At 48.8% G+C, this 13,833-nt stretch overlaps 1 long non-coding RNA gene across 1 annotated transcript in view; it reads right to left on the bottom strand.

Moving 5' to 3' along the window:
* Positions 1-1,231: 1,231 nt before the first annotated feature.
* The window catches only part of LOC140425812 (uncharacterized), a 156,817-nt gene continuing 144,215 nt past the window's right edge, over positions 1,232-13,833 (bottom strand). Inside the window, exons 2-3 of the long non-coding RNA XR_011948025.1 lie at positions 1,633-1,817; positions 1,232-1,422 (exon numbers count right to left, since the gene is read on the bottom strand). This is a non-coding gene — a long non-coding RNA (uncharacterized lncRNA). The remainder of the gene's footprint in view (positions 1,423-1,632; positions 1,818-13,833) is intronic.

Below are 13,833 nucleotides of genomic sequence, written 5' to 3'. Positions count from 1 at the left end.
GAGGGAGGATATGTGGAGGGGGGATATGGGGGAGGGGGGATATGGGGGAGGGGGGTTATGGGGGAGGGGGGATATGGGGAGGGGGAATTTGGGGAGGGGGGATATGGGGAGGGGGGATATGGGGGAGGGGGGATATGGGGGAGGGGGGATATGGGGGAGGGGGGATATGGATATCGGGCAGGGGGGATATGGATATCGGGCAGGGGGGGAGGCTCACCCTGGCTGCTAGACGAGGTCATTCACCTTGTGGCATTGGGTGCCTGTCCGTGGTGTCAGGGCCGCAGCGGTGACGGCCTCTGCCACCTCCCTCCACAGACGCCGGCTGTGGCGTGGGGCAACTCTGCGGCCGTGCCCGGGATACAGGGCGCCCCTCCTCTGCTCCACTGCGTCCAGGAGCGCCTCCACATCCCATGACTGGAACCTCGGGGCTGAGCGGCGGCCAGCCATCCAGCCGGGTGTTGCGGTCGGGTGTTCCGGTCGGGTGGGGGGGAGCAGCGCGGCCTTATGAGCCGCCACGCCGTGCGGCGTGTATGACGCTGCACGGCGTGAACCACGTGCGCAAGCGCGGATCCTGTCACGTCGCTGCTCGCCCATTTTGGGCCGGAGACTTTTGACCCTTTTTTCCGGCGTGACGCAAGTCGGATTTGCACCGTTTTTTGCGCCGATCAGCGGACTTTGCGCTGATAACGGAGAATTTCGCCCGAGATGGTGAAAAATGCCAAGGAAATTTGCTTCTTCCATTTCGCTAAAACATCCTGTTACAAACACCAGGGAAATGCGCAGTTAGTTCCAGGCCAGCTTGTCCCGGAGTCACAACACAATTGAAATTAATAAATAATTCTTCGAAATACACCAAACGTCTTAAGTCCTTGACTACCCAATAACTACAGTCACAGGTTTGTAAATTTAAACACTATTACATTTAATAATAGCAATAACTGGGATCAAATATGCAGCAAATACAACAGGTCAATTATTATCTAATTCTTAACCCCCCACTTAAACTCACTCCACCCTCTACACACACAAGACAGACAAACACAGAGGGGAAAAGAGGGGTGTGGAATAATAAGTAAAAGGATAAGAACCTTTGTTTCATCTGGTGGTCTTCCAGCACACCTTCCTTCAATTTTAAACTTTCAATTCGAGGTTCCTGTCTTCAGTCTGTCACGAGAGAGAGAGAAAGAGAGAGAGAGAGAGAGAGAGCAGGACCAACTGTCCTTTCCTTGGTTCTCTGACAGTCATAGGAGCCAATCACTGCCTGTTACCGTGCAGAATAGTCTTTTAGCCAATTCGTTGATCCAACCAATCGAATCAAGTACCAATGATCTCCCAGGTGCCAAAAGATCTGAGTTCTTCTGTCTGAAGGGGAGCACAGTGTTCTCGTTTGTAACTTCTGAATTCCTCATTTCCCCTGCTTGACTTAAAGATATATGTCCATTAATCATCCATGAATCAAAATAATAAAAGCAAAAGTAAAGAAGTGGGAAATAAGGGAATCAACAGGAAGGGCCCTAACAATATTCACTTTAACCCAACGGCAGCCAGGTTGCACAGATACACCAGCAGAATGCAGTTCTGCTTGCCATGTCTCATGTCTACAGTTCAACTTATTACGAACTTTAAACAAACCTGGTCTGTTCTGTCATTTGACTGGAGTTCCTGAGAGAGATACAGCCAGCCTGCTTCCTGTTAAACAGAGAGCACTGTGTTCTTGACAAGGTGAAGGTCTTCTACCCAACAGAACATTTTTGTGGAGGTCAGGGAGTACCACATGCCTGTGAATGCCTGCTACATCTCATCTGGATTCCGGAGATCTGTAAAGAAGGGAAGACTTTCAGTTAGATTGCACCTTCCATGGCTTCAGGAAATCTGCTGAAACCAGCCAAGAAAAGGAGGTAATTAAAATCAACTGAGACTGGAAGTAATAAACACAGTGAAAAAAAACAATTTATGGATATCAGTTGGGGTGACGAGAGATAGTTATTTTAAGAGGGGCTATGAAAATAGTCCATTACCCATTCATCCAAATGTTTTTCAGGTTTAGAATGCAAAATTTAGTTTTATTTTAAATGTTGTTTATATCAACGTGAAATCTTGCTGTAGCAAGTCACGTTGTCAACAGTTAGTGTATGAAAAGGTGTCAGACCTTGGTGCTGCTTTTATTGATTTCTGCAATTTTTAAATGTAGCAAATGTAAAAAGCATTTTTAAATTAACAGCATGGAAACAATTACACGATTTGAAGTAAAACTAATTGCAGTAAGAAGATTTCATCTGAATTGATGTTGTTGTAAAAATCTAGTTCAGAATTCATAGTTTAGAATATAGCTTTTAGTTTCAGGAATATAAATCTTAGGCTGGAGGCTAATGTGCTAAATATAAGGTACGATCTTCCAGTCCTGCCCACGGCGAACATCTGCCGTTGGTTTCCCAGTGGAGGGGGGGGGGGATTGCACAGATTGGGAAACCCGGTTGACAATGCTGAGACCAGAGGATTCTATCTCCAGCCAATGACAGGTCACCTGCACCACTGTAAAACATATCACAGGGGGCAGGGGGGGGGGGGCAGGTGCAGGAAATTCCACCCACGGAGCTGCTTCATGGACCTAGGTGGTCTGGAGAAAATGTCCTAAATTCTACTAGCAATCATATAGATACAGAATCAAAGAGTTGTGTTGAAGATAAAATAATTTGTTTACACTTCTCTATGAAGCATAGTGGAACTGAGGAACTTAAGGATATTAGTAACAGTTAAAAAAATGTTCTGGAGACAAAAGCTTAACGATTCTCTGGATCTGATGGCCTTATGCATTAAGATAGCAGCCAATCATTCATAATGAGGCTAACTATGAACTGTCTCAACAGAAAGAAATGGCTAAATATCTTTTTCTTAGGTGGTCTAATTATGAATGCTTGGCTGAGCTCCAATATTCACTAATTAATCTGCTGGGTAGGGGCCTGTTGAAATGTAATGTTAGCTTTAAAGGATTGATATCATTATGGGACGATAATTCTTTCTTTCATCTGTTTTTTCAATGCATAAAATGTATCAATATGTTTATTTGGTCAGGATTAAGAGATTTGAAGTGAGTAAAGTTTCTATTACATTGTAAAAGAAACAGATACTTTTCAAGGCAGAGTCCTGAATGAGTGTGTTTTATGAGCCTTCCAAGGCTTGCCATTGTTACTAAATAGGCCATTGGTTCTGTATATAGTGTATTCTAGGAGAGTGGGAATTCAGGGAAGATGGAGACATGATGGGGAATATGAGGCGCATGGGTAAGAGCTTTTAAACATGCCTTTCAAAAGGTTTCTGAATTAAGATTATGGGGCTGGATTCTCCAAGCAACGACGTTGAAATCGCGTTCGACGAGGGGGCGGAGAATCCCCAATGATGCCAAAATTGGGGGCGGCGCCGCTTTTGTGATACTCCGCCTCCTGAAAAAACACCGCACACTGTATCCACGGCCTCAAATGGCTGCGGAAGGGTACAGGCAGATTAAATGAGTATACAATAAGAGGATAGATAGAATTTAATGTGGAGAAATATTAAGTTATCCACTTTAGTCGGGAAAATAGGAAATGCAGAATATTTTTTAAATCAATATTTTTGCAAATCAATGCTAATGTGCAGGTACGGCAAAAAATTATAAACAGAAATGATATAGTAACATTGATTACAATGGGATCCGTATAAGAATGAAGATGTCTTATAGGGCCTTGAACTAAAGAGAAAATGCTGGAAAATCTCAGCAGGTCTGGCAGCATCTGTAGGGAGAGAAAAGAGCGAACGTTTCGAGTCCAGATGATCCTTTGTCGAAACGTTAGCTCTTTTCTCTCCCTACAGATGCTGCCAGACCTGCTGAGATTTTCCAGCCTTTTCTCTTTGGTTTCAGATTCCAGCATCTGCAGTAATTTACTTTTATCTTATAGGCCCTTTCTCAGACCACATGTGCTGTACAGCTTTGGTCTAATTCCCCGAAGATAATATACTTGACTTAAAGAGAGTGCAACAAAGGTCCACAAGATTCCCAGGATAAGGGCACTGTCCACGCAGTAGTGATTGAAACTCCTTGAAGCATATAAAGTTCATCAGGAGATTGACAGGGGCTTTTCACAGTAACTTCATTTGAAGCCTACTTGTGACAATAAGCGATTTTCATTCATTTCATTTTCACAGGGTAGACACTGGGACAATATTTCCCCTGGTTGGATAGCCTAGAACTAGGGTGTCACTGTCCCAGAATATGAGGTCAGCCATCTAGTCTGTGATGGGGAGGGGAAAACGCTTAGTATAATGAGTTGTGAATCTTTGAAATTCTCTACCTAGAGAGCTGGAGATGTTCAGTCAATGATTATATTCTAACCAGAGATGGCTCGATGTTCAGAGACTCAGGCAATCAGTAAGATGTGGCTGAGGTAGAAGATTAGCCATAAACTTATTGAATGGCACAGCAGACCAGAAGGGCCGAGTGGCCTATTTCTTATGTTCTTATTACATTGGAACAAGATTGGAACACTGCTGTAAATCCTCAGGTGCCTCGCATCCCCCCCCCCCCCCCCCCCCCCCCCCCCAAGGAAGTACAACAATCCATTTCATGATTTGATAAAGGAACATGATTCGGTTGTTGACTAGAAAATAGAAAAGTCCTCTGGGCATGGATATTCCTTTTATTCTATTGTCGACAATAGCTGTTGAAAAATTGATTTGATTCTGTTGTCATAAGAATTAATAATAAGAACGATGGTGATAAGTTAGTGAGATATCCTTGTTCCCTTTGATTGTACCTTTATATTTGTGGATTTCATTTTAAATGTCATACTTTTAAAAACGCACAACATGGCAAGTTGAGTACATAAGAGGCATTTTTATTGATTGACAAGGTACAGTTCGTTTTAAGTCATTTATGAACTTTAATAATCATCCTGGTATCGCACCATCTTTTTTGCAGGAACTGATTCCCATATACTGTTCACAGGGGGAAAGAAAATTAAAGAGCAGTCACCTTATCAAGGGCAGAATATAAACAGAGATTAGACACTGCAAATCCTGCCATACTATCAGAAATGCGTATTGAAGAATCGAACATTTACAGCGCAGAAGGAGGCCATTCAACCCACCATGTCTATGCCAGCCAAAAAAGAGCTATCCCACTTAATCCCACCTTCCAGAGCTTGGCCTATGGTCTTGTAGAACACAGCCCTTCCAATGTGTTTTTGAGTATTTTTCAAATGCGATGTGGGTCTGTGCTTCTGCCAATCTTCCAGGCAGTGAGTTCCAGACCCACACCACCCTCTGGCTGAAAACATTTTTCCTCAGTGCCACTCTTATCCTTCCAAGTTACTTTAAATCCCTGCGTCAATTCGGTGCTGTAACCTTCTACAGCTAAAGTTCTCTGGCTGCTCCCACTGGTGGGGTATTCCAGTCCAGCCGATGGCGAACGCCCGCCACGGACCAGAAGATCCCGCCTCCTGCCTATGGCGGGCCACCTCCACCACTGCAAAACACGCCGTGTGGGGTGGGGGGGGGGGGGGGGGGAGAGAAGGCACTGGGAGGGGGCAGCACCATCGATAGCTAGGGACAGTTAGGGTCATGATTGTACACCATTGAAAAATATTACACCGAGACATGTGAAGCCTCTGTCCCGTTATTCCGGACTGTGGGCCAGCTTCCACCACCCTCCCCATGTGCCGTCCGCCCTCCACCGGCCCCAGTACTACCGGGCATGGTGGTCCTTGATTTGAGCTTCCCCGCCCGAAGGTACACCACCGTGCAGGTAGTGGGTGTGAGCATGCTGTCAGCAGACAGAAAGGAGTCAGGCTAAAGCATAGATTGAGGAACAATCCCTGGAGTGATGTAACACAGACCTTGGGAGGATAGGATAGGGAGATTGGGGGTGGAGGCAAATGGGTGGGTGGGGAGAGAGGTGGGAGGGATAGGCAGATTGGATGGGTGGGGTGGGGGACAGTGGGTTGAATGGGGAGAGGGGTTAAAATGACGGACTTAGCCACGTCCTATGTGAAGCGGGTGAGCATGAGGCCCTTCCTGGCTCCCCGGGCACACCGCCTGTCCTCCAGCCTCCGGCTGTTCTCACAGGTTTTCCCTGGACACGTCCTCAGCACCTCCTAGTCAGGCCCCTTCTCTGATGAGGCCGCAAGTTCTTCCTCCTCCACCTCCAGCACGTCACCCCACTTACTGTGCCAGGTTGTGGAGGGCACAGCAGACCACCACAAAGTGGGCGGCCTTCCGGGGGCTCTACTAAAATGCACCACTAGAGCGGTCGATGCATCAAAACTGCATTTTAAGCAGTCCAATGCATCGCTCAAAGACAGCCTGGGTGGTCACATGCCCTTATTCTATCGAGTCTCCAGATCAGTCACCAGCCTCTGCCCTGGTGTCATTAGCAAGGTCCTAATCGGGTACCCCTTATCCCCCAAGAGCCATCGGTCACCCTGGAGTGTCCCTCAATGATGCCAGGGTTCTTCGACTGCCTGTAGCTGTTGTGCACACGCCTGGGGAACAGGGCACCCGGGCCTTCACAAATTCACTTGAGGGCTGTTGGTTTGAATGTGCTGCACAAGTCCCCACTCGAGTCCTGGAGTGAACTCGAGATGTAAACGTTCAGGGCTGTGGTGACCTTGATGGCCACTAGAGTGGGTATCCTCCTCCTCCACGTGGAGCCAGGTCCGCAGGGACATGGCACAAATGCCGCACCATCCCTTTGTTGAAGTGAAGCCTCCAGTGGCACATGCTGCCCGATATCTCCTCAAAAGACCAGCGATACCTGTACACCTTGGGCCATCACCGCCCCTCCCCCCTCTGGGTCCCTTCTTGGCCTGATGGGCGGCCTGGTTCTCAGGGTGTGGGGCAGGCCTCTGCACATAGCTGTTGCCTCGAGCCTCTATCGATGCTGCCGCCACCAACCTCTCTGGCGTCTGACTGCCTGCACTTCCAATGCAACCATGAGGGCATTGTAAAGGATTGGAGAGGGTGAGAGACCAGCATTCAATTATGGCTTCCACCCCAGGACCCTCTAGTCGCCCAAGCCTCCCCCACCCTTACATCCCCTGCCATCTCTCAGGGTGCCATCCAACGAGCCAGTTGTGCTGGGGGACCCCGCCCTGCACACGCACCTCCGGCCACCTCGGGCCCCTGGGCACCGAACCCCAGACCCCGGACCCCAGTCCTCCAGCTCTTGGGTGTTTGACTGTTGGTAGCTAAAGGGGTTAGGGAGAGGAGCCTAACCGTATGAGTTGGACAGGGCCCACCTGCCTCCCCGGCTGAAGTCGAGGATGAATGAGCCACCGAGGGCAGTGACCATCTGTTTCCATGATTTCCAGTTCAATGGAAGAGGTTGGAAGAGAGAATAACCCGGATGAGAGGGGTCTTTGATTATGCTGCCCGCTTTTCCAAGGCAGCAGACCATGTTTAACATTTAATACTCTGCAAAGGTGTATCTATTCCCCGCATGCTTGGGATTTGAGGGGGTTTGTGTATGTTAATTGGAAGTAGGATGCACTTGTACTTTTTAAACATTTTAATAGTTTTACCTGGGTGGGTTTGAGCACAATAAAACTAAGCCCCTTATGTGTTCAACTCAAGAATACCTGCCTGGTTTTATTCTTACAAACGGTAAATGGTCAGGAACATCCTGAATTGTCAATGCAGCAACCTTTAAAATGTCAAAACCTCTGCTGTAACCAAATGGAAAGGGAACACCAGGCTAGCCCTCCACAACAGGTTGGACCAATAAGCTTCTGGAAGCAGGAAGCATATGGCAAGAAGGCTCTTGGGCAGAATTGACACTCATCCAGAAAGAAGAGGCTTATTTGGCCTTATTTCCTTCATCTGCTACTCTTCTACCATGTTCCAATTCACCTTTAAAAAGTCGAGTGCGGAACAACTTGGTCAGCTTGTGAGTATGTGAAAGCAATCGACTACATTTTATATTCCGAGTAAAATCATGGCCAAGGAATCCCACCGTGTTACAGTATTTTGTCAGATGCAAGAATGGTGGCTAAGTATCCAATATGGCGCACAGGTACACTCAAGGTGCCAAAGATATGCTGCCGCCATATTGGAAAAATCCAAAAAAGAACATTGAGGTCCCACGCCTGAAACTGGTGTCAGTTTCGAGGCTTAAATCTCTTAATTCATTCCCTAGGTGAGGGGGCATGGCAGGGAAGAAATATGACAATAAACGCTTCTGCTTAACATTGATACAAGACTTCCGGTGGCGGCTATGAAGGAGTAAGTCGCACATTTGGTGGTGTCATGTGAGAGTACCTTTAAGAAATGGGTGTTTATAAATGGGTGTGTACATAAATATCTGTAGTGAGAGGGTGTTTACTACTGCAGTGATGTCGGAGAGTGGGTGGAGCTGGGCTGTCTGTCAGCTGCAGGGTGTGTTTTAGTTTTGTTTCCAGCGTTGGAGCTGAAGCCAGACCAAGCAGGTGTATTGCTGTTCTCTCTGCCATCAAAAGACTATCTCTTGATCATTTGGTCAATTCAGAATTCTAAATGTTTTCAGTAGTGACTTTAACTTGATGTGCTTCTGATAAAGGTTTTGTTTTTAAGTCGTATGGATTTTAAAAAGGAACGCTTAAAGGTTTACTGAGTGGTGTAGGGGGTTGTATTTGAATTCATGGTTGCCAAGATGTTCACTGTATGTTTTAAAAAAGGTTAACTTGAGTTCATAGAATAAACATTGTTTTGCTTTGAACAATACTTTTCTATTTCTGCTGTACCACACCTGTAGAGTGGGCCGTGTGCTCCCCATACCACAATCTATTAAAAGTTGTGGGTCAGGTGAACTCCATGATACACTTTGGGATTTTCTAAACCCTGGCCCATAACAGTGGCTCCCGCTCTGGTCGGACCTTTGGACCTTTCCCCCGTTTTTCTACCAGACGTGAATTGTAAAACGGATGTTAGTGGCAATTGTCTACTGAATTCCCACTTTGGTGCATGGCGAGAAGGACTAGAAGTGTTTGTAAGGGCAGAAACAATAGGATAGAGAAGGCTTGGGCTGTAGCTGCAACAGAAGACAGCATGGCGGAGGTTCGGACCTCTGCTTGTCGACCCAGCAGTCTATGGAGCAGCTGATGCAAGTCATTCAGGAAGGCTTTGCTATGCAGAAACGGGGCTGCTTGGACCCGATAAAAGAGTCGATTGAGAGGTTGGAGCATAGATTGGACGCCCAGGATCGGGTGATCCAGAAGGTGGAGAAGGCGCTGGCTGAGCAGGAGGAAATCAGACCAGTGGAGCTGGACGTGGGGATGCTGAGGGACCAGCAGAAGAAGCTCCTGGAGAAGGTGGAGGACCTAGAAAATAGGTCCCGCCGGCAGAACCTAAGAATCGTCGGGCTCCCGAGGGGTCCGAAGGAACGGACGGGGGCATACATCGCAGACTTGTTTGTGAAGCTGCTGGGGGATGGGGCTTTCTCCCAGCCCTTGGAGGTGGATAGGGCTCACAGAGCACTCGCAAGGATGCCGCGAATGGGATACCCCCCGAGGGCAGTGGTGGTGAGATTCCACAGGTTCTCTGATAAGGAGTGCATTCTGCAGTGGGCCAAGCAGACACGGAGCTATAAATGGGACAATAGCATCCTGCGGGTTTACCAGGATCTGTATGTAGAGGTGGCCTGGAGGAGAGCAGGCTTCAACCTGATCAGGTCGATCCTTTTTAAGAAAAAGGTGAAGTTTGGACTGTTATACCCAGCTCATCTCTGGGTCACGCATGAGGATCAGTACTTCGAGTCGTCTGAGGACACGTTAGACTTTGCGAAAAAGAAAGGGCTGATGATGGATTGAGAACTTTTGAACTTGTCTGCAACGTTCATGTTTTTGTTTTTTGTTTTTGTTTCTCTGTTTTTGTAAAAAGTTTCCCGTTTTGCGTTTCATGGAAGATGTTTGTGATGCCGTTTGCATTGATTTGGAACCAGCGGTAGAGCTGAGTGAGGTTAAGGTTTTCATTTGCACTGTTGGGGGATGGAGGGGTGCTTGTTTTGATCTTGGTGTTTTTCTGTTGGGCAGAAGGGGGAGGGGAGGGAGCAATAGGTGGGAGACTATCTGGCGCCGGGGATGGGGCCACCAAGTTGGCTGGGCGAGCTAGCTCTCGGAAGCGCAGTGTGGGGTGCATATGCTTGGTTTAGTAAAGGGGTTGACAAGTGTGTTGTTACTGGGGGGGGGGGGGTGAATGTTCTGCTGACGAGGGGAGGACTTGGGCTGAGGGACAGAGAGGAGGTTGAGGGTAGGGGCTGCCTGGGGATGGACCTGTGTAGGTGCGGAGCACGGGCTGGAGGCGGGCCTAAAATAGGGGATGGCTGATCGGCGGAGGGGAGGGAGGTGGGGGCAATGAGACCCCCAACTAGGCTGATCACCTGGAATGTTCGAGGGTTAAATGGGCCGGTCAAAAGGGCACGTGTATTCGCGCATCTTAGGGGATTGAAGGCAGACGTGGTAATGTTGCAGGAGACGCATCTTAGAGTTACGGACCAGGTTGGACTGAGGAAAGGCTGGGTCAGTCAGGTCTTTCACTCGGGACTAGATTCAAAAACTAGAGGGGTCGTGATCCTGATCAATAAGCGGGTGGTGTTTGAGGCGGGTAGAATAGTCTCGGACGTGGGAGGTCGGTACATTATGGTCAGTGGGAAGCTAGAGGGGGTACAGGTGGTATTAGTGAATGTGTATGCGCCAAATTGGGATGATGTGGAGTTTATAAAGAGGATGTTGGGGAAGATACCGGACCGGGACACGCACAGGTTGGTCATGGGAGGGGACTTCAACACAGTTATGGACCCTGGCTTGGACCAGTCAAGCTTGAAAACGGGCAGGGTGCCAGCAATGGCAAAGGAACAAAGAGGGTTCATGGAGCTGATGGGGGGGTGGATCCATAGAGATTTGGGCAGCCGGGGGTGAAGGAGTTCTCCTTCTACTCACACGTGCATAATGTGTATTCCCGGATTGATTTCTTTATTTTGAGCAGGGCCTTGCTGACAGGGGTGGTGGACACTGGGTACTCGGCGATCACAATCTCAGATCATGCTCCGCACTGGGTTGACCTGCAGGTTAGTAAAGACAGTAACCAGTGCCCGCACTGGAGGTTGGATGTGGGACTTTTGCCTGACGAAGGGGTGTGCGAGCGCCTGAGGAAATATATTCAGAGCTACCTGCAGGTCAATGACATGGGGGAAATTTCAGCAGCGGTGGTCTGGGAAGCACTGAAGGCGGTGGTCAGAGGGGAGCTGATCTCGATATGGGCCTATAGGGAGAAGGTGGACAGGGCAGAGACGGACCGACTGGTAAAGGAGGTACTACAGATCGATAGGACGTATGCGGAGACCCCCATAGGCAGGGCTTTTAAGGGAACGGTGGAGTTTACAGGCGGAGTTTAGCTTGCTGACCACAGGGAAGACAGTGGAGCAGCTGAGAAAGGCGAGGGGGGCGATCTCTGAGTAAGGAGAGAAGGCCAGCAGAATGCTTGCACAGCAGCTTAGAAAGAGGGAGGCAGACAGGGAAAGTAAATGATGGAGATGGGAACCTGGTTGGTGATTCACTCAGAATGAATAAGGCGTTTAGGGATTTCTACAGCAGGCTGTACAGGCCAGAACCCACTATGGGGCCGGAGGGGATGAGGCACTTCTTGGAGGGGCTGAATTTCCCAAAGGTGGATGGGGAGCGGGTAGAAGGGCTGGGGGCCCCAATCGGGCTGGAGGAGATAGTGGAGGGTGTCATGATATACACACACTGTGGACACACAGCAAGACCAATCAACACACACAAAACCACAGCCAATCACCAGTTAGAGCACACTCACTATAAAGACAGGGGGCATCAGAGTTCCTGCTCATTCGGGATGCAGCCTCCTACAAGGACAGAGTATACAACTTACAGCACAGATCCTCACCATGTGCTGAGTGCACAGACTGGTTCGGACAGACATAGGTCTTTAGTTTAATCTAACATCGTGTTGACCCACAGTGAAAGTACGTTCAACAGTTTCCAGCTTAATAAAATAGTGTTGCACTATTTTAAGTGTTGGTGGCCTTTATGTGTTCCACGGATCCAGAACACCCAACACATCGTGGTACCAGGAGTTTAGGGATATTAGAACTTCTTAGATCCACCTGCAAGTGATCTGCCTTCCACCAGCATACAGCCATCCTGCAAAATGGACAGCGTCCGCCCGCCGCCGCCGCTCCGCATCACCGGTAACCTAGGGGCCAACTGGAAGATATTCAAACAACGCTTCCAGCTCTACCTGGAAGCCACAGACCGGGAAGATGCCTCGGACACCAAGATCGGTCTCTTCCTATCCACGTCGGGGAACATGCCATCCACATTTTCAATTCTCTCCCCTTTGCGGATGATGAAGATAAATCAAAATTCAAGACGGTCCTCCTCAAGTTTGACACTCACTGCAACATAGAGGTGAATGAAAGTTTCGAGCGCTATGTATTCCAACAGCGTTTACAGGGTAAGGATGAACCTTTCCAATCCTTTCTCACCCACCTCCGCATCCTTGCGCAGTCCTGTAGCTACGGGCCCACCTCCGACTCCATGATACGCGACCAGATCGTTTTCGGCGTTCAGTCGGACCCCCTACGCCAGCAGCTCCTCAAGGTACAGCAGCCCACCCTAGCGACCGCCCACTTAAAGTGGCAATGCCCTGCCAAATCCCGTCAATGCCTGAGATGTGGTAAACTTGGACACTATGCTGCTTTATGCAAATCAGCTCGGCCTGCCAATTCGTATCGCTCCGGCCAGACTCGCAGGAATGTCCGGGCCATTCAACCCACGGTCACCGAGTCCGATGCAGACCTACTACCCAATATTGACTATCCGGTATCGTTACAAAAAACAGGGTGTCCCCGAAGCAAAGAATCCAGCCTCTGTCGGTATACAGCATCGATCCAGACGATGAGTGGTGTGCCACCCTTGCGGTCAACCGGTCCCAAATACGATTCCGCCTGGACACTGGTGCCTCCGTCAATCTCATTGCGCGGTCTGATCTCCAAAGCCTTCGTGTCAAACCAGCCATCTTCCCATCAGCCTGCCAGCTATTAGATTATAATGGCAATGCCATTGCTGCCAGCGGCTCGTGTCAGCTCGAAGTGACGCACAGGTCACGCAAAGCCATCCTTCCCTTTGAAATCGTGGGCTCCTCGAAAGCCTCCCTGCTTGGCACGCAGGCATGCAAGCTGTTGAACCTAGTTCAGAGAGTTCACTCTCTCTCTCCTGCTGACGCGTCCTTTCAGGACACCGACTTCAGGGCGCAGCTCGACGCCATTATCAACCAGTACCACGACGTCGTCGAGGGCATGGGCACGCTCCCGTACACCTACAAGATTTTATTAAAACCGAATGCCACGCCTGTGGTGCACGCACCTCGCAGGGTCCCAGCACCCCTTAAGGACCGCCTCAAGCAGCAGTTGCAGGACCTCCAGAACCAAGGAGTGATTTCCAACGTCACGGAACCGACCGTCTGGGTCAGTTCCATGGTATGTGTAAAAAAGCCTTCCGGCGAATTGAGAATTTGCATTGATCCCAAGGATCTAAATCGCAATGTCATGAGGGAGCATTATCCAATTCCCAAGCGCGAAGAGCTCACATGTGAGATGGCTCACGCCAAGCTTGACACCAAATTCGACGACTCAAAAGGATTCTGGCAAATCCAGCTCGATAAATCCAGCAGGAATTTACTACCCCCTTTGGCAGATATTGTTCCAACAGGATGCCATTCGGGATCATATCTGCATCAGAAGTGTTCCATAGGATTATGGAAGAAATGATGGAAGGTATTGAAGGTGTTCGCGTCTATGTCGATGAC

Source organism: Scyliorhinus torazame, chromosome 6 (genome assembly GCF_047496885.1).
Source record: "Scyliorhinus torazame isolate Kashiwa2021f chromosome 6, sScyTor2.1, whole genome shotgun sequence".
In the NCBI taxonomy this organism is placed as follows: Eukaryota; Metazoa; Chordata; class Chondrichthyes; order Carcharhiniformes; family Scyliorhinidae; genus Scyliorhinus; species Scyliorhinus torazame.
The sequence above is the reverse complement of the archived record's forward strand: the minus strand, read 5'-3'. Positions and strand labels throughout refer to the sequence as shown.